Below are 17,696 nucleotides of genomic sequence, written 5' to 3' on the forward strand. Positions count from 1 at the left end.
ATTATTATTATTGTTGTTGTTGTTTTGTCACAGAATTTGTCATGTTTTCTTTTAAAATATTTTTACAGTGTTAAACTAGTAGAAGTACTAAGTAGAAAAAATGACTTAATTTAATATTTAATCATAATAAATATTAAATAATTCTGTGTTTGCTCGAGTTTGAATGACGTCACTGTTTCTGTTTAATCTGTTCTAAAATCTTGTGTTAAAAATATAAATAATAAAAAAAGACATTTCAGACAATGTCGTTCTTTTGTGTCAGAGTTTTGGACGTTTCTCATCAAATAAACGATGAATTCAGAGTGAAAATAACAGTAATTATCATTATTTATTATGACTCAGATAAAAATGTGTTTCATTTGTGGAAAGATTTAACCTTCGTCTCAGAACGATTCAAACTCTTTATTAAGATTGTGATTCTCATAATTATGAATCTGAGAAACAAAAGATTTTCATAAAAACACTTTTACATCTTTGACTGTTTCATAAAACACAAACGTCTAGTTCACTGTTTGAATCAAGATCACATCATTTTATCGTCAATATCAGTAAATATTATTATTATAATTATTATGTCCAGAGTTTATAATAAAGTGTTTCTTTCTGACACTTTGTGACGTCATCAGAAGAATCTATTTATATTTTACACTTCATTTAACAAGTGTGTGTGTCTGTGTGTAATGTGTGTGTGTGTGTGTGTGTTTGTGTGTGTGTGTGTCTGTGTGTGTTTGTGTGTGTGTGTGTCTGTGTGTGTTTGTGTGTGTTTGTGTGTAATGTGTGTGTGTGTGTGTGTAATGTGTGTGTGTGTAATGTGTGTGTGTGTGTGTGTAATGTGTGTGTGTGTGTCTATTTGTGTGTGTGTGTGTGTGTAATGTGTGTGTGTCTATTTGTCTGTGTGTGTGTGTAATGTGTGTGTGTGTGTAATGTGTGTGTGTGTGTATGTGTGTGTGTGTAATGTGTGTGTGTGTGTGTGTGTGTGTCTATGTGTGTGTATGTGTGTAATGTGTGTGTGTGTAGTGTGTATGTGTGTGTGTGTGTGTAATGTGTGTGTGTGTGTGTGTGTGTGTGTCTATGTGTGTGTATGTGTGTGTGTGTGTGTGTGTGTGTCTATGTGTGTGTATGTGTGTAATGTGTGTGTGTGTGTGTGTGTAATGTGTGTGTGTGTGTGTGTGTCTATGTGTGTGTATGTGTGTAATGTGTGTGTGTGTGTAATGTGTGTGTGTGTCTATGTATGTGTGTAATGTGTGTGTGTGTGTGTGTATGTGTGTGTGTGTGTGTAATGTGTGTAATGTGTGTGTTTGTGTGTGTGTAATGTGTGTGTAATGTGTGTGTGTGTGTAATGTGTGTGTGTGTCTATGTATGTGTATGTGTGTAATGTGTGTGTGTGTGTGTGTATGTGTGTGTGTGTGTGTAATGTGTGTAATGTGTGTGTTTGTGTGTGTGTAATGTGTGTGTAATGTGTGTGTGTGTGTAATGTGTGTGTGTGTCTATGTGTTTGTATGTGTGTAATGTGTGTGTTTGTGTGTAATGTGTGTGTAATGTGTGTATGTGTGTAATGTGTGTGTTTGTGTGTGTGTAATGTGTGTGTAATGTGTGTGTGTGTGTAATGTGTGTGTGTGTCTATGTGTGTGTATGTGTGTAATGTGTGTGTTTGTGTGTAATGTGTGTGTAATGTGTGTGTGTGTGTAATGTGTGTGTGTGTCTATGTGTGTGTATGTGTGTAATGTGTGTGTTTGTGTGTGTGTAATGTGTGTGTAATGTGTGTGTGTGTGTAATGTGTGTGTGTGTCTATGTGTGTGTATGTGTGTAATGTGTGTGTTTGTGTGTGTGTAATGTGTGTGTAATGTGTGTGTGTGTGTAATGTGTGTGTGTGTGTAATGTGTGTGTGTGTCTATGTGTGTGTATGTGTGTAATGTGTGTGTTTGTGTGTGTGTAATGTGTGTGTAATGTGTGTGTTTGTGTGTGTGTAATGTGTGTGTAATGTGTGTGTGTGTGTAATGTGTGTGTGTGTGTAATGTGTGTGTGTGTCTATGTGTGTGTATGTGTGTAATGTGTGTGTTTGTGTGTGTGTAATGTGTGTGTAATGTGTGTGTGTGTAATGTGTGTGTTTGTGTGTGTGTGAAATTAAATGAATGCGATAAATCGTCTCCAAATTACGACAAGAAAGAGTTTGTTTAGTTTGGATTGATCTTTATTTCATGTTTAAAACAAGAGAACTTCACTTCAGACAAACACACGTCAAATGTAACTTTATTATCGATCGTGGAACGGTTCAAATCATCGTTCAATCAAGATTTAAGACTAAACAGCGACTCGTTTGGTCAATAATTCTACAAAATGTGCCTCTCGTTAACAACAATCTACAAAGAATCTGATGTAAGAAGCTTTAAAAATCAAATAGAATCTTAAACTTTGGATTATATGAATTTAATATTTTTACAATATTGCATTTGTCAAAAATGATAAAAACTGATTTCAAACAGGGAACGCTCTGCTACATGGAACTGACTGACTTTAGGCACAATAACGGGGTAAATGTGATTAGAAATAAGAATAATATATTTTTAGGGTTAATTTGTGTTTTTCAGCTGCAGAATTCTGTAATTAATTAACTTTCAAAAATCATTGACACGTTTTTTGGTTTGAGGCGACAAACAGCAAAAACCAGATAAATGAATCAACAAATACAGGTTTAGAAGGAAACGCTAATGCTAATGATGCTAATGATGCTAATGATGCTAATGACAGTGCGATTGGGTCACTGTTTAACAACTTGTACTGAAAAACACTCAACTTTCTCTCAGTCAGGCGTTCCTTCATCAGGATTGGTGTTGGCGCCCCGTCTACTGTCAGCAGAGGGAATACACAAAAGCTAGCTCGCCCCGACATGCTAACGTTAGCACACAGTTGTGATGAAGGTCAGAAATGAGTCAAAAATGCTCAGAAAATGCTCAGAACGAAATGCACAGAAGCCGTCGTTGGTGGGTCGAGAGAGCGAGGACGTCCTGGATGAAGGATCCAATGCAGATCTTTCTCATGGAGCTCGTGAACATCGCTCGATGGTGGACCAGGCTGGAGGTGGAGGGAGCTGGAGGTGGAGAGAGCAGCTGGAGGTGGAGAGAGCTGGAGGTGGAGGTCCATCGATGTAGCCTCTTCATCAGGGGAACTTGGTCGTGGTCAGGCTGACTTATGGACGTGGTTGGAGAGTGTGAAGGCCCTTGGATCGCTCTGGATGGCAGTTCTTTTTCAGGGTAAGATGAGGACACGCCTTCAGTTGGCTGTCCATGGTGGGCAGAGCAGAGACGGATGTAGCTGGATGTTGCCTCCCTTCAGAGCAAGTCAAGCGTGAGTTCTGTTTGTCATCGGTGAGCAGAGACGAGCGGTGGAGGTTCTTGGATCTTCAGAGACGTCGGTAAAAGAGTGGAAAAGGACCAATTCTGGTTGTCACTGATGGTCAGAGGAGCGTGTCAATGTCCCTAGATGTTCTTCAGGGGAATGTGATCGACTTTGAGCTGTCGTTGGTGGGCAAAGGAGGGTGGTGGATCTCCCTGGATCTCCCTGGATCTCCCTGGATGTGGTTCTTTCTCAGTGTTTGTGATCAAGCTCAGTTCTGACAAACATTGTTGGGTGGATGAGGACGTGGAGTTCTCTGGACGGTGCCTCTTTCTTAGGGTAAGTTAGTCGCGATTAAGCGGAGTTCTGGTAATTGTCGGTGAGTGCGTGGAGGTCCCTGGATCTCCTTGGATCTCTCTGGATCTCCTTGGCTCTCCTTGGATCTCCTTGGGCGTTGACTCTTGTTCAGGGGAAGTTAGTCGCGATCAAGCTGAGTTCTGGTAATTGTCGGTGGGTGGATGAGAGCGTGGATCTCCCTGGATCTCCCTGGTTCGCCTTAGATCTCCCTGGATCACCCTGGATCTCCCTGGATCTCCCTGGATCACCCTGGATCTCCTTGGATCTCCTTGGATCTCCCTGGATCTCCTTGGATCACCCTGGATCACCCTGGATCTCCCTGGATCTCCTTGGATCACCCTGGATCTCCCTGGATCTCCCTGGATCTCCTTGGATCTCCCTGGATCACCCTGGATCTCCCTGGACGGTGGCTCTCGTTCAGGGGAAGTTGGTTGGGAACAGGCTGAGAGGCTGGCTGTCGTTGGTGGGCAGAGGGGAGCGATATCCTTCAAAGTTCCGTGGGATGGATCCGCTGGTGGAGCCGGAGCTGTTGCTGAGCGTCTCGATGCTGCCCTCTCTCTGCAGCTCTGGGAATGACAAGAGGGAGAGACAACGTGAGAATGTTTAATGTAATCAAGTCTCTACATATGTTAAACACCCGTCACCAGGTTCTGACATATGAGTGAAGTGTCTTGCTTAAGGGCACGAGAAGACGACCCAGACGCCTGATCGCTCTCTCAAACCCCACAGGCCTGTTCTGACGGCTCTAATAAACTTAACCCCGGCTCGCGTCCCGCCGCCTCGGACACGCCGCAGGTGGAAGGCGATACGCCGCAGCGTTTGGGACGGCGAGGCGGAGATCAGCTCACGTCACACGTAACCGAGGGAACAATAACTGGCATAAGCACCAAATCCCAGCGTTTAAGTGTCGTGTGTGTCATTGTAACGTTAGACGGGAGAAAAATACAAGTGTATCAAACAGACGTAAAATGGCCCGAGTCATTTTCTGGTGAAATAAAGGTCAATAACACTTTTATTGTTCACATGGTAAAAGTTTCATCATAAATCTGCACTGCTCCATCCTCGGCCAAACAAAGGTTTTTACAATCAAAAAACTCTTTAAGTGTTTTTGATGGACTGACATTAGAAAATGGAAAAATGAACTGTAAATGGACAAATGTCAGACTCTGGACTCAATGAGACGTTTGTTTGGACTTTGTGCTGAGCTTCTTTCTTTCTTTATTTATTTTTTATTTCATATACTTTGATCTATTGTGTTCTCTCTGATCTTGTTCTGTTTCATGTTTTTTCTGTTTTTGTCCCTTTTTTAAAAACATATATAAACAAAGAGAAAATCTACATTAAAGACGGTCCCTAATATGTTATATATAAGTTATAATATGTAACTCCGCCCACATCCCTTTATTAATGTGGTGATCATAAACATAATATAATAAAAAACACACAAAGACAGTAAAAAAAATGTCAATACACAGAATTAAACCTTTAGTGTTTGTTAGTCTAATTTCTGTAGTTTTGAACCAAAAAAAAATCTATTGATCTTTTTCTATTATTGAACTATTTTAGATCAAAATCGCAGTTTACAATGACTAAAATAGTAAATAATGATCTACATAATGATAATAGTATTAAAAAACAAACAAACATATTGTTTCAACTTCAATTCAGAACATCAAGTTTTAAGAGTTAGGAATTCTTTTGACATCTTTTAATAAGTAACTTAAGTAAGAAAAGTATATGTTTTGCCTTTTGTGTGCCGTGGAAGCAAAATGTGGTTAAAAGCAGTAGCAGCAGCAGCGGCTTGTGTCTCTTTGGTGTCTGTGTTTGATGCTGATACGAGCCGAGGTTTTTGGATAAAGTTTAAAGAAAGTGTTCACAGGACAGGGCCAGAGGTCAGAGGTTATCACAGGGAGATAAGAGCGCTGGAGACGAGGGAAAACCAACACGGCTTCAGATACGAGAGCAGTGAAAACAACGCCTGGATAATGCCCGGAACATCACACAGAAACGTCGCATGGAACGTCGCACGGGACGTCGCACGGAACGTCGCACGGAACGTCGCACGGAACGTCGGACGGAACGTCTAAACATACTATTACATGGTGTATAAGTCTAAACACACTATTACATGGTGTATAAGTCTAAACACACTATTACATGGTGTATAAGTCTAAACACACTATTACATGTGTATAAGTCTAAACACACTATTACATGGTGTATAAGTCTAAACACACTATTACATGTGTATAAGTCTAAACACACTATTACATGTGTATAAGTCTAAACACACTATTACATGTGTATAAGTCTAAACACACTATTACATGTGTATAAGTCTAAACACACTATTACATGTGTATAAGTCTAAACACACTATTACATGTGTATAAGTCTAAACACACTATTACATGTGTATAAGTCTAAACATACTATTACATGGTGTATAAGTCTAAACATACTATTACATGGTGTATAAGTCTAAACATACTATTAAATGTGTATAAGTCTAAACACACTATTACATGGTGTATAAGTCTAAACACACTATTACATGGTGTATAAGTCTAAACACACTATTACATGTGTATAAGTCTAAACACACTATTACATGTGTATAAGTCTAAACACACTATTACATGTGTATAAGTCTAAACACACTATTACATGTGTACAAGTCTAAACATACTATTACATGGTGTATAAGTCTAAACACACTATTACATGTGTATAAGTCTAAACATACTATTACATGTGTATAAGTCTAAACACACTATTACATGTGTATAAGTCTAAACACACTATTACATGGTGTATAAGTCTAAACACACTATTACATGTGTATAAGTCTAAACACACTATTACATGTGTATAAGTCTAAACACACTATTACATGGTGTATAAGTCTAAACACACTATTACATGTGTATAAGTCTAAACACACTATTACATGTGTATAAGTCTAAACACACTATTACATGTGTATAAGTCTAAACACACTATTACATGGTGTATAAGTCTAAACACACTATTACATGTGTATAAGTCTAAACACACTATTACATGTGTATAAGTCTAAACACACTATTACATGTGTATAAGTCTAAACACACTATTACATGTGTATAAGTCTAAACATACTATTACATGTGTATAAGTCTAAACACACTATTACATGTGTATAAGTCTAAACACACTATTACATGTGTATAAGTCTAAACACACTATTACATGTGTATAAGTCTAAACACACTATTACATGTGTATAAGTCTAAACACACTATTACATGTGTATAAGTCTAAACACACTATTACATGTGTATAAGTCTAAACACACTATTACATGTGTATGAGTCTAAACACACTATTACATGTGTATAAGTCTAAACACACTATTACATGTGTATAAGTCTAAACACACTATTACATGTGTATAAGTCTAAACATACTATTACATGTGTATAAGTCTAAACATACTATTACATGGTGTATAAGTCTAAACACACTATTACATGTGTATAAGTCTAAACACACTATTACATGTGTATAAGTCTAAACACACTATTACATGTGTATAAGTCTAAACACACTATTACATGGTGTATAAGTCTAAACATACTATTACATGTGTATAAGTCTAAACACACTATTACATGGTGTATAAGTCTAAACACACTATTACATGTGTATAAGTCTAAACACACTATTACATGTGTATAAGTCTAAACACACTATTACATGTGTACAAGTCTAAACACACTATTACATGTGTATAAGTCTAAACATACTATTACATGGAAATGATAAATAAACATTAAGACATAGTGATTTAAATGTATTACCAGTGAGCACTGTATCATAATACACAATTTGTTTTAACAATTTTTTGTATGTAATGAAAATGAACAGTTTTAGCTCATGGGTGAAGTCATTATTATAATATTATAATATTGAAATAATTTAGACACATCGACTCTTCTTGTCCTTTTCATCCATTGGACACAGACTCATCGTCAGGATCAGAGAAGATCAGAGTCAGAGACTTTCGGGCTGAACAGAGTTTAGTGAAAATATTTATTTGCTCCAAGAGCTGCATCTTTAGGATAAAAAAAACAACAACTTATATATATATATATATATATATATAATATATACATCGTTGCGGGGTTTGTTTTGGGCCTTTTCCGGGTGGTGCGTAGCACGTCACTAGAGCGTAAGCTCTGATTGGTCGCTGTGTCGCGTCTTATAGTTCGGAAAATACGGTATTTGCTTTTTTCTATTTATTTTTTCACTTTTTGTCTCGTTCTGAGAAAATTGCATAATATTAATACAAATCTGAAAAAAACAAACAAATTATTTCCCCCCTTTTTAATTAGAAAAAAAACATGAAAAAACAAAAAACAAAAAAACAACAACATAAAAATCCCATAAAAACACAAAGACGGAGAAGGACCAGGGAGAACATAACATATAAACACAAGGTAAAGGAATAAAAGTAGAAAATATAAATCGACTGATTCAGTGTCTGGGCTCGTGGGTGGTTCTTCTGCAGATCTGACTCGTAAAGGAGACACGTTCAGAGTTGGACTGAACCCTCTGGTTTGGCTCATGTGAGCAGAGTGATCCCGGCTGTGGACTGATGCCAGTGAGTAAAGTGTCTGCGGAGCCAGAGGAGGTGCGTTAAGCCCGGTGTTCAGAGCCCTCTGAAGCTCTTTAATGAGCTTTCGTCTGATGAAAAACACTTTCCAAGGATTTACACAGATTTAACACGTTTTATGGAAAGTGTCCGCGGCATTAACGACACATTTAGAGTCTCCGGAGCCGAGCGGCCCCCAGTTCAGCCTGTGTAATATCGATCTGTTTCTGTGTTCAGGCTGGTGTTCAGATCCTTCAGTTTGTGTTCAGGCTGGTGTTCAGGCTGGTGTTCAGATCCTTCAGTTTGTGTTCAGGCTGGTGTTCAAACGGTATCAAAAGTACGTTCGGACACGTCACATCTCACCGTCCTGAAGCGTAACCACGGCGACGACCGAACGCCAAGGGCCGGACTCAGCGAAGCGCGGAGGTCACCGGTCGGAAGTTCAACGCTAAAAGAGCAACTCAATGAAACGACACAAAAGAAGGAGGTCTTTTCACGTGATAATGCGTCTTTCACCAGACGTGCTGCTGCCGACGCCAATGCCGTTTTATTTATACTGGGAACGCACGGCTGGAGGACAACCCCGGGGTCAAGCGCACGTCTTTTCTGTGGGTTAAATGTAGGTCGAGAGAGCGTGGCGACGCACAATATGGAACAGCACAGATCTGACCAAAGTGGATGGACGCTAACAAAGCGCCCGGGCGACTCGTAACTGTAAAAATACATTTATGACGCAGTAAAGTGCTTCTGTGGCTGCGTTTGACCCCGAAGTTTAGACGCGCTATTGTTGCTATGTCCCACGTCTGACCTTCTCTGCTTCCTCTGCTACAAACCCTGGAAAGGCCCCACTGACCGGGCACTGACCACACTACAGCACGGTTCTTTTGATGGCGGAATGCTGAGCGATTCACAAAAAGATGTTTCGGAATTCTAAGTTTTTGTGTGTGTGAGGGGCGTGGCTAAAGCTAGTGTGTGTGAGGGGCGTGGCTAAAGCTAGTGTGTGTGAGGGGCGTGGCTAAAGCTAGTGTGTGTGAGGGGCGTGGTTAAAGCTAGTGTGTGTGAGGGGCGTGGCTAAAGCTAGTGTGTGTGAGGGGTGTGGCTAAAGCTAGTGTGTGTGAGGGACGTGGCTAAAGCTAGTGTGTGTGAGGGGCGTGGCTAAAGCTAGTGTGTGTGAGGGGCGTGGCTAAAGCTAGTGTGTGTGAGGGGCGTGGCTAAAGCTAGTGTGTGTGAGGGGCGTGGCTAAAGCTAGTGTGTGTGAGGGGCGTGGTTAAAGCTAGTGTGTGTGAGGGGCGTGGCTAAAGCTAGTGTGTGTGAGGGGCGTGGCTAAAGCTAGTGTGTGTGAGGGGCGTGGCTAAAGCTAGTGTGTGTGAGGGGCGTGGCTAAAGCTAGTGTGTCTGAGGGGCGTGGCTAAAGCTAGTGTGTATGAGGGGCGTGGCTAAAGCTAGCGTGTGTGAGGGGCGTGGCTAAAGCTAGCGTGTGTGAGGGGCGTGGCTAAAGCTAGCGTGTGTGAGGGGCGTGGCTAAAGCTAGCGTGTATGAGGGGCGTGGCTAAAGCTAGTGTGTGTGAGGGGCGTGGCTAAAGCTAGCGTGTGTGAGGGGCGTGGCTAAAGCTAGCGTGAACAGGAACAGTTTTGCCTCATTTCGTTGACTTCTCTGCAGAGGGTTCAGTTCAAATAAACTCCCGTGAAAAAATCCAAAATGGCGCGGACGCAAACGTAAACAAAGCAGGTTTCGGCCGATGACCTCATCAGTGATTTTCTGTGCTTTTGATTCGAATCCCCAACGATTATGAGTTTGATGTTGATGTTAACACGAGGTCATAGAGGCTAATGACAGAACAGACACAGTGACCACTACCAGCGGTCACTGTGTCTCACCACAAACAGGCCCTACTCACTTTCACTTTAACCTTTAGGCCACAACAGACAGTTTCAGTGTCGATTAGTATTGTCAAATAAAACTAAAATGAACCAAGAGGATGTACTTTAAAAAAGGCCTGGTCTGGGTCAGGCCTACAATTTTATGACTCCAGTTTCTCTTTTTTATTTTGTTTCTCCAGTTAATCGAAAGTTAGACCAACTTAATTGAATCGGCCCTTGTGCCTTTTAGCCAGTCATATCCAGCAGGCACAACACATGAGGCCTACTTTTTAATCACAATCATGAAATAAATCATGTCAGACGCATTATGGAAATATCATATTCTGGCTCTGGACAAAGCGAGTGCCGTGCGATAAACAGGAAACAGCTGTTGCTAACGTGCTTTGCTAGCTTTGTGTTGCTAAGGCTCCACGTAGTCGTTAGCATCAGTGGAAACGCGGCGCTTTAGCACGAGATCAAGTCAGAGTTTTTGAGACGAATGATTATTTAGTGTTTCTCTGCTTTTCGCCTCTTGTTTTGGTCTGCGTTCTCTCTCTCGTCCAATCAGCTGCCTGTGCTGTGAAGCTCCTCCCCCTGAGCTGAAGTCCTCCTGGAGCCAGTGGAAACGCACCTTTTCTTCAGTCCCATATGTCATCTCCTGCGTCGATGCGTTTGGATATGTTTTTGTTTGTCGATGCCATAAACAGAGAAATCCCCTTGTTTATTTTAATTACTCTAATTAGCCGGTTTTACCTCTGAATTCAAAAGCGGGACATTATCTAAATGACTTCTGTTTAATCTTCTTAGCGGCGAGTGGCGGCGCACAAAGAGGACGAGCCATTATCTGTCCCTTTTAACCAAATGTCGGAAAAGATCGCCGGCCTCTTAATGAGACTGGCCCGGGCCTTAACGGCGCGCGGCTCGTTAGCCTCGTTAGCCTCGATGCTCTCGAGTGTTTAATGCTGAGGTGAATTAGGACCGATCGACCAATTTCAGTTGGAGATTGAATATTAGCCAATTACGTACATTTACATTTACAAAATCAACAGAATAATGTGGTGTTTGTGATCAGTTATTAAGGTTCACAGCGATGTTGAAAAGAGGGCGGGGCTTCCTCCTTTCATTTACTGGGTCAAAAACAACATTATTTTTCTTCATCATAAACACAAATATGTCACAAATAATGCAAATAACCAGAAGAAACAACCGTCTGTTTAAATCCAAGCTTAAACTGATCTTTAGGTTCATTGTTTTGATCTGAAACACTTTTCTTTTGTTAAGCATTTACCGTATTTTCTGGACTATAAGTCGCACCAGCCAAAAAAATGCATAATAGAGAAAAAAAGTATATATATAAGTCACACTGGAGTATGAAATGCAGTTGCAAGTGTGAAAATAACAAATAATATCACATATAAGTCGCTCCGGAGTATAAGTAAAAGTATATAAGTATAAGTATAAGTCGCACCTCGGCCAAAACGATGAAAAAAGGTGCTACTTATAGTCCAGAAAATACGGTATGTAAAATCTGCAAAGCCACGTTATTGATATTTTTGGACACGGCCGTGACCTTTGTTTGAAAATTTGACGTGCAAAAATCTTGAGAAAATGATAAATTGAAGTTTGTGGTAGGAATAATCTCACGTTCTAGAATGACGCCACAAAATCTCTTGTTTCTTGAAATATAGAAAAAAATATGTAAATATAAAGTACGACTGAAGTTATATTTGTAATTCACACAAAAACAAACAAATCTGTATTTCTGCTGAAATGAGTCAAAAGCAGCTTTGTTTGTGTCGTGTTTGTTTTGGTCCGTTTGAGCACTTCGAGTTCAATGGACACACTTTTGTCTCCTCGAGTTCAATGGACACACTTTTGTCTCCTCGCGTTCGATGGACACACTTTTGTCTCCTCGCGTTCGATGGACACACTTTTGTCTCCTCGCGTTCGATGGACACACTTTTGTCTCCTCGCGTTCGATGGACACACTTTTCGATGGACAAACTTTTCGATGGACACACTTTTCGATGGACACACTTTTCGATGGACAAATTTTTCGATGGACAAACTTTTCGATGGACACACTTTTCGATGGACACATTTCAATGGACACACTTTTGTCTCCTCGCGTTCGATGGACACACTATTCGATGGACAAACTTTTCGATGGAGACACTTTTCGATGGACACACTTTTCGATGGACACATTTTTCGATGGACACACTTTTCGATGGACACACTTTTCAATGGACACACTTTTGTCTCCTCGCGTTCGATGGACACACTATTCGATTAACAAACTTTTCGATGGAGACACTTTTCGATGGACACACTTTTCGATGGACACATTTTTCAATGGACAAACTTTTCGATGGACACACTTTTCGATGGACACATTTCAATGGACACACTTTTGTCTCCTCGCGTTCGATGGACACACTTTTCGATGGACAAATTTTTCGATGGACAAACTTTTCGATGGACACATTTCAATGGACACACTTTTGTCTCCTCGCGTTCGATGGACACACTTTTCGATGGACAAACTTTTCGATGGAGACACTTTTCGATGGACACACTTTTCGATGGACACATTTTTCGATGGACAAACTTTTCGATGGACACACTTTTCGATGGACACATTTCAATGGACACACTTTTGTCTCCTCACGTTCGATGGACACACTTTTCGATGGACACACTTTTCAATGGACACACTTTTCAATGGACACACTTTTGTCTCTTCACGTTCGATGGACACATTTTCTTTCCTCACATTCGATGGACACACTTTGGTTTCGTGGCGTTCGATGGACACACTTTTGTCTCCTCGGGTTCGATGGACACTCTTTGGTTTCGTGGCGTTCGATGGACATACTTTTGTCTCCTCGGGTTCGATGGACACTCTTTGGTTTCGTGGCGTTCGATGGACACACTTTTGTCTCCTCGGGTTCGATGGACACTCTTTGGTTTCGTGGCGTTCGATGGACACACTTTTCGATGGACAAACTTTTCGATGGAGACACTTTTCGATGGACACACTTTTCGATGGACACATTTTTCGATGGACAAACTTTTCGATGGACACACTTTTCGATGGACACATTTCAATGGACACACTTTTGTCTCCTCACGTTCGATGGACACACTTTTCGATGGACACACTTTTCAATGGACACACTTTTCAATGGACACACTTTTGTCTCTTCACGTTCGATGGACACATTTTCTTTCCTCACATTCGATGGACACACTTTGGTTTCGTGGCGTTCGATGGACATACTTTTGTCTCCTCGGGTTCGATGGACACACTTTGGTTTCGTGGCGTTCGATGGACACACTTTTGTCTCCTCGGGTTCGATGGACACTCTTTGGTTTCGTGGCGTTCGATGGACATACTTTTGTCTCCTCGGGTTCGATGGACACTCTTTGGTTTCGTGGCGTTCGATGGACATACTTTTGTCTCCTCGGGTTCGATGGACACTCTTTGGTTTCGTGGCGTTCGATGGACATACTTTTGTCTCCTCGGGTTCGATGGACACTCTTTGGTTTCGTGGCGTTCGATGGACACACTTTTGTCTCCTCGGGTTCGATGGACACTCTTTGGTTTCGTGGCGTTCGATGGACACACTTTTCGTGGCGCTGGAGATTGTTTCTGAATCGATGGCGTTCCTCTCGGAGCCGGATATGAGCCGTTATCGAGGCTAACGGTGCTAATGCGGCGCTAATGGACTTTGCATACGCCGAGCTTAATGGGCTCATTAAAGACAGAGAGTCTCTTTAGGACAACAAGACGTCTTCAGTCCAACGAAGAAGAAAGAGCCGTCCTCATCACACATGCGTCCATCGGTCCAGTTCGGTCGTGTCCATCGGTCCAGTTCAGTCGTGTCCATCGGTCCAGTTCAGTCGTGTCCATCGGTCCAGTTCAGTTATGTCCATCGGTCCAGTTCAGCCGTGTCCATCGGTCCAGTTCAGTTATGTCCATCGGTCCAGTTCAGCCGTGTCCATCGGTCCAGTTCAGTTATGTCCATCGGTCCAGTTCGGTCGTGTCCATCGGTCCAGTTCAGTCGTGTTAATCGGTCCAGTTCAGTCGTGTCCATCGGTCCAGTTCAGCCGTGTCCATCGGTCCAGTTCAGTTATGTCCATCGGTCCAGTTCGGTCGTGTGAATCGGTCCAGTTCAGTCGTGTCCATTGGTCCAGTTCGGTCGTGTCCATCGGTCCAGTTCAGTCGTGTTAATCGGTCCAGTTCAGTCGTGTCCATTGGTCCAGTTCAGTTGTGTCCATCGGTCCAGTTCAGTTATGTCCATCGGTCCAGTTCGGTCGTGTCCATCGGTCCAGTTCAGTTATGTCCATCGGTCCAGTTCAGTTATGTCCATCGGTCCAGTTCGGTCGTGTCCATCGGTCCAGTTCAGTCGTGTTAATCGGTCCATGTCCAGTTGTGTCCATCGGTCCAGTGTCCGCTCGGTTCTGTTGACAGTAAACGCTCCGACTCGGCCGCTCCATTATGGATCCCATCTCTTATTCATAACTTTATGTTTTATTGATACAGCGGCAGCTCGATCCGGAGTCGTGAGTGTCCAGAGAACCCTGGACATGTGTTTGTGCAGCGGGAACCAAACGGCACAAGAACCTACAGAACCTACAGCTTTACCAGGGAACCAACCGGCACAAGACAAGAACCTTATGTTCTCTGGAGGTCACAGTTCTATGTTCTCTAATACTACAGAAGGAGGATCACGTGGGTGAAAAGCGTCGTCTCAAAACCGTTTTTCGATTTAAACAAACGAAAGTTAGAAAAATCAACATGAAATTAAAAGAAAATAAATCAAAATTTGGGTGATTTGGCCTTTTTAGTTCATATTTTCACACATAAATATCTGAATATAAAATACTAATAAATTACATGACAGGAAAATGTGAAATAAACAGTAATGTAAGATGTGAGTCCAGGTTCTATTCAAGTCAATTTCATGATGTTGGTTTATGTTTTTATTTGTTTCTTTGGTGATTTTAATGCATCGTACAGGCCATTGAACTCGAGTGGACCGACGTTTGCTTTTTGCCGTTTGATGGACCACCCTGAGCGCCGTCCAATCAGAGGCGCCGAGGACAGGCCGGGCCCCGCAGACACAAACCCTTTTAAGAGCCTCTGCTCGGGACACTTTTTTGTGAATGCTGCTTTTAGCGCACACACTGTGGATGTAGTGACAGCGCTGACATGGAGTAAATGTGCAGAGAGGACCAGAACCACTCATGCGGAAGAGCCAGAGGAACCGGGGGCTACGAGGCCACCAGGAACCAGAGACTAAACCAGGTGGCGATGCAGCGGGCGTCCGAGCAAATGTCCACTCATGTTATGGACCTCTGTGGAGCAAGTGGCCCATTGATTTCACTGTTTTACTCCCTTTTCAACGGCTACGAGAGCAAACACTGATTTATTCTGCACCAAAGACAAGACACAAAGACGGGAAGACGAGCAAAGTGGTCCAAAGATTCAACTTTGCAAAAAGATATACACGGATGCTAATGGTAGCTGCGGGCTAAATGCTACCGTGATGCTAGTGCCTGCTGTATTTGAATATCCGAGTACTTTTCTTTTATTAATTGTGACTCGGCTCGAATTAGTCGCGCTTGAAATACCCATAATTCACGAGGAAACGTGCTGAAAGAGAAGAACATGTTTATTTCCCATAAAATAACGACGAAACCTTTCATTTCATGCGCTTTGCCGACTGTTTAACTGTGACAGAATCCAAAAAACCAGGGACGACACGGTGCGATGTGTTTTTGACATCATCTCTTTGTGATTTAGTTTAACAAGATCTTAAAGTGACAGAATAATGTACGTTGAGGAACCAGCCGGAAGGGACCGTGAGAAGCTTGTGTAAAAAGTGTAAAACAAGTAAAATTATGACCTCAACTTTTGGCCAAACGTGTCTCACGATTGAAAAAATGTGTTCGAAAATCCCTTGAAAAACACATTACAACAGCATTTTGGTTCCAGATCTGACTCGTAAGTTGAGCCGGCGGCGTCAGTTGTTCCAGACGAACCGAAACGCGCGTAGCATTCCGGACGAACGCGTGCGCGGAGACGACGCCGGGGCCACAACACGCGTCGCGGCGTTTTAAAAAAAAGCTCTTTGACAGTGCTTTTTTCTTCTTCTTCTTCTTCTTCTTTAACTCCGTGTCATTGGCCCCTCCTCCTCCGGCTGAACCTTACGCCCCCGAAGTGTGCGCGCTCGCCTCGATGTGTGCAGCCTCTCCCCTGAGCTAACCGCTAAGTGCTACTCCGAAAAAGAGAGAGGAGAGATGCCTTCACAAAAGCCCATTTGCAGCCGTACACTTACAATGGTGACGCTAACAGGCTCCGACGCTAGTGCACTCCTTTCACACTTCCCCCGGGCACGGAGGTGGCAGAGTGGCACAGCGGAGCGACGAGAGGGGGCACGTGAGTGGCATCCAGCGACACGGAGCGCGAGAGGAGCGGCGAGAGGAGCAGGAAGTGAAGTGGCGGTCGAGTATCGCGACCGTTACTCAGACGGCGCTGTGCCACGTGGACAGTCGACCGTTGCAATCGACCGATGTTACGCCAACGCAAAGGTTCAAATGAATGTGGAAAGTGTAAAACGTTTAATTTATTTAATTATGTCATTTCTCTGGTCTCGACAGTAACGTGTAAAAAGTGGATGTTAAGTGTCACAAGAAGTACGACATCAGAAATCTTAACTTAAGATGAGTTAGCCTTTAGCTCTGTTGAGTTAGCTTTTAGCTCTGTTGAGTTAGCCTTTAGCTCTGTTGAGTTAGCCTTTAGCTCAGATGAGTTAGCCTTTAGCTCAGATGAGTTAGCCTTTAGCTCAGAAGCAATATACGCCAAAAGGTTCACACAACAACAATGCCATGACCTAAATGTGGTACAAGCCCAAACACCTTAATTAGTCCTAACTTGCGCTAACGGCTAACGCTAACGGCTAATGCTAACGGTTTTAGAAAAAAAATTGGGGGGGAATAGTGTAACCAGTGTGTGCGAGCAGCAGAAGAAGAGGAGGAGAAAGAGCGAGGTGAGTGATATAAGTGATCCAATGACCCACAGGCCTGAGCTGTCACCGAGAGAGAACTGTGTGAATGTGAAGATTCTGAGTTTATCCAGCCACACTGTCCCAACACATCACACTCAGAGGAGAGAGGGAGGAGGAGGAGAAGAGGGGGGAGGAGGAGAGGGGGGGAGGGGGAGGAGGAGGAGAGAAGGAGGAGAGGGGGAGGAAGAGGGGGGGAAGAGGAGAGGGGAGGAGAGGAGGAGGGGGAGGAGGAGGAGAGGAGGGGGGAGGAGAGGGGGAGGAAGAGGGGGGGAAGAGGAGAGGGGAGGAGAGGAGGAGGGGGAAGAGGGGGGGAGGGGAGGGAAGGAGGGGGAGGAGGAAGAGGGGGGGAAGAGGGGGGGAAGAGGGGGGGAGGAGGAGAGGAGGAGGAGGGGAGGAGGAGGAGGAGGAGAGGAGGAGGAAGAGGGGGGGAGGAGGA

The 17,696-nt window shown here is 42.9% G+C and overlaps 1 long non-coding RNA gene across 3 annotated transcripts in view; it reads right to left on the reverse strand.

Annotated features, from left to right (window-relative positions):
* Positions 1-2,227: 2,227 nt before the first annotated feature.
* Positions 2,228-17,696, reverse strand: part of LOC140368996 (uncharacterized) — a 30,000-nt gene continuing 14,531 nt past the window's right edge. The window contains exons 2-3 of one of the 3 annotated variants that reach the window (XR_011928214.1): positions 4,096-4,256; positions 2,228-3,955 (exon numbers count right to left, since the gene is read on the reverse strand). This is a non-coding gene — a long non-coding RNA (uncharacterized lncRNA). Of the gene's footprint in view, positions 3,976-4,028; positions 4,257-17,696 lie in introns of all 3 variants that reach the window. The other 2 variants (XR_011928213.1, XR_011928212.1) reach the window with 2 other exon arrangements.

Source organism: Eucyclogobius newberryi, unplaced genomic scaffold (genome assembly GCF_026437365.1).
Source record: "Eucyclogobius newberryi isolate DKJ021-1_F unplaced genomic scaffold, fEucNew1.0.hap1 SCAF_10, whole genome shotgun sequence".
Taxonomy (NCBI): Eukaryota; Metazoa; Chordata; class Actinopteri; order Gobiiformes; family Gobiidae; genus Eucyclogobius; species Eucyclogobius newberryi.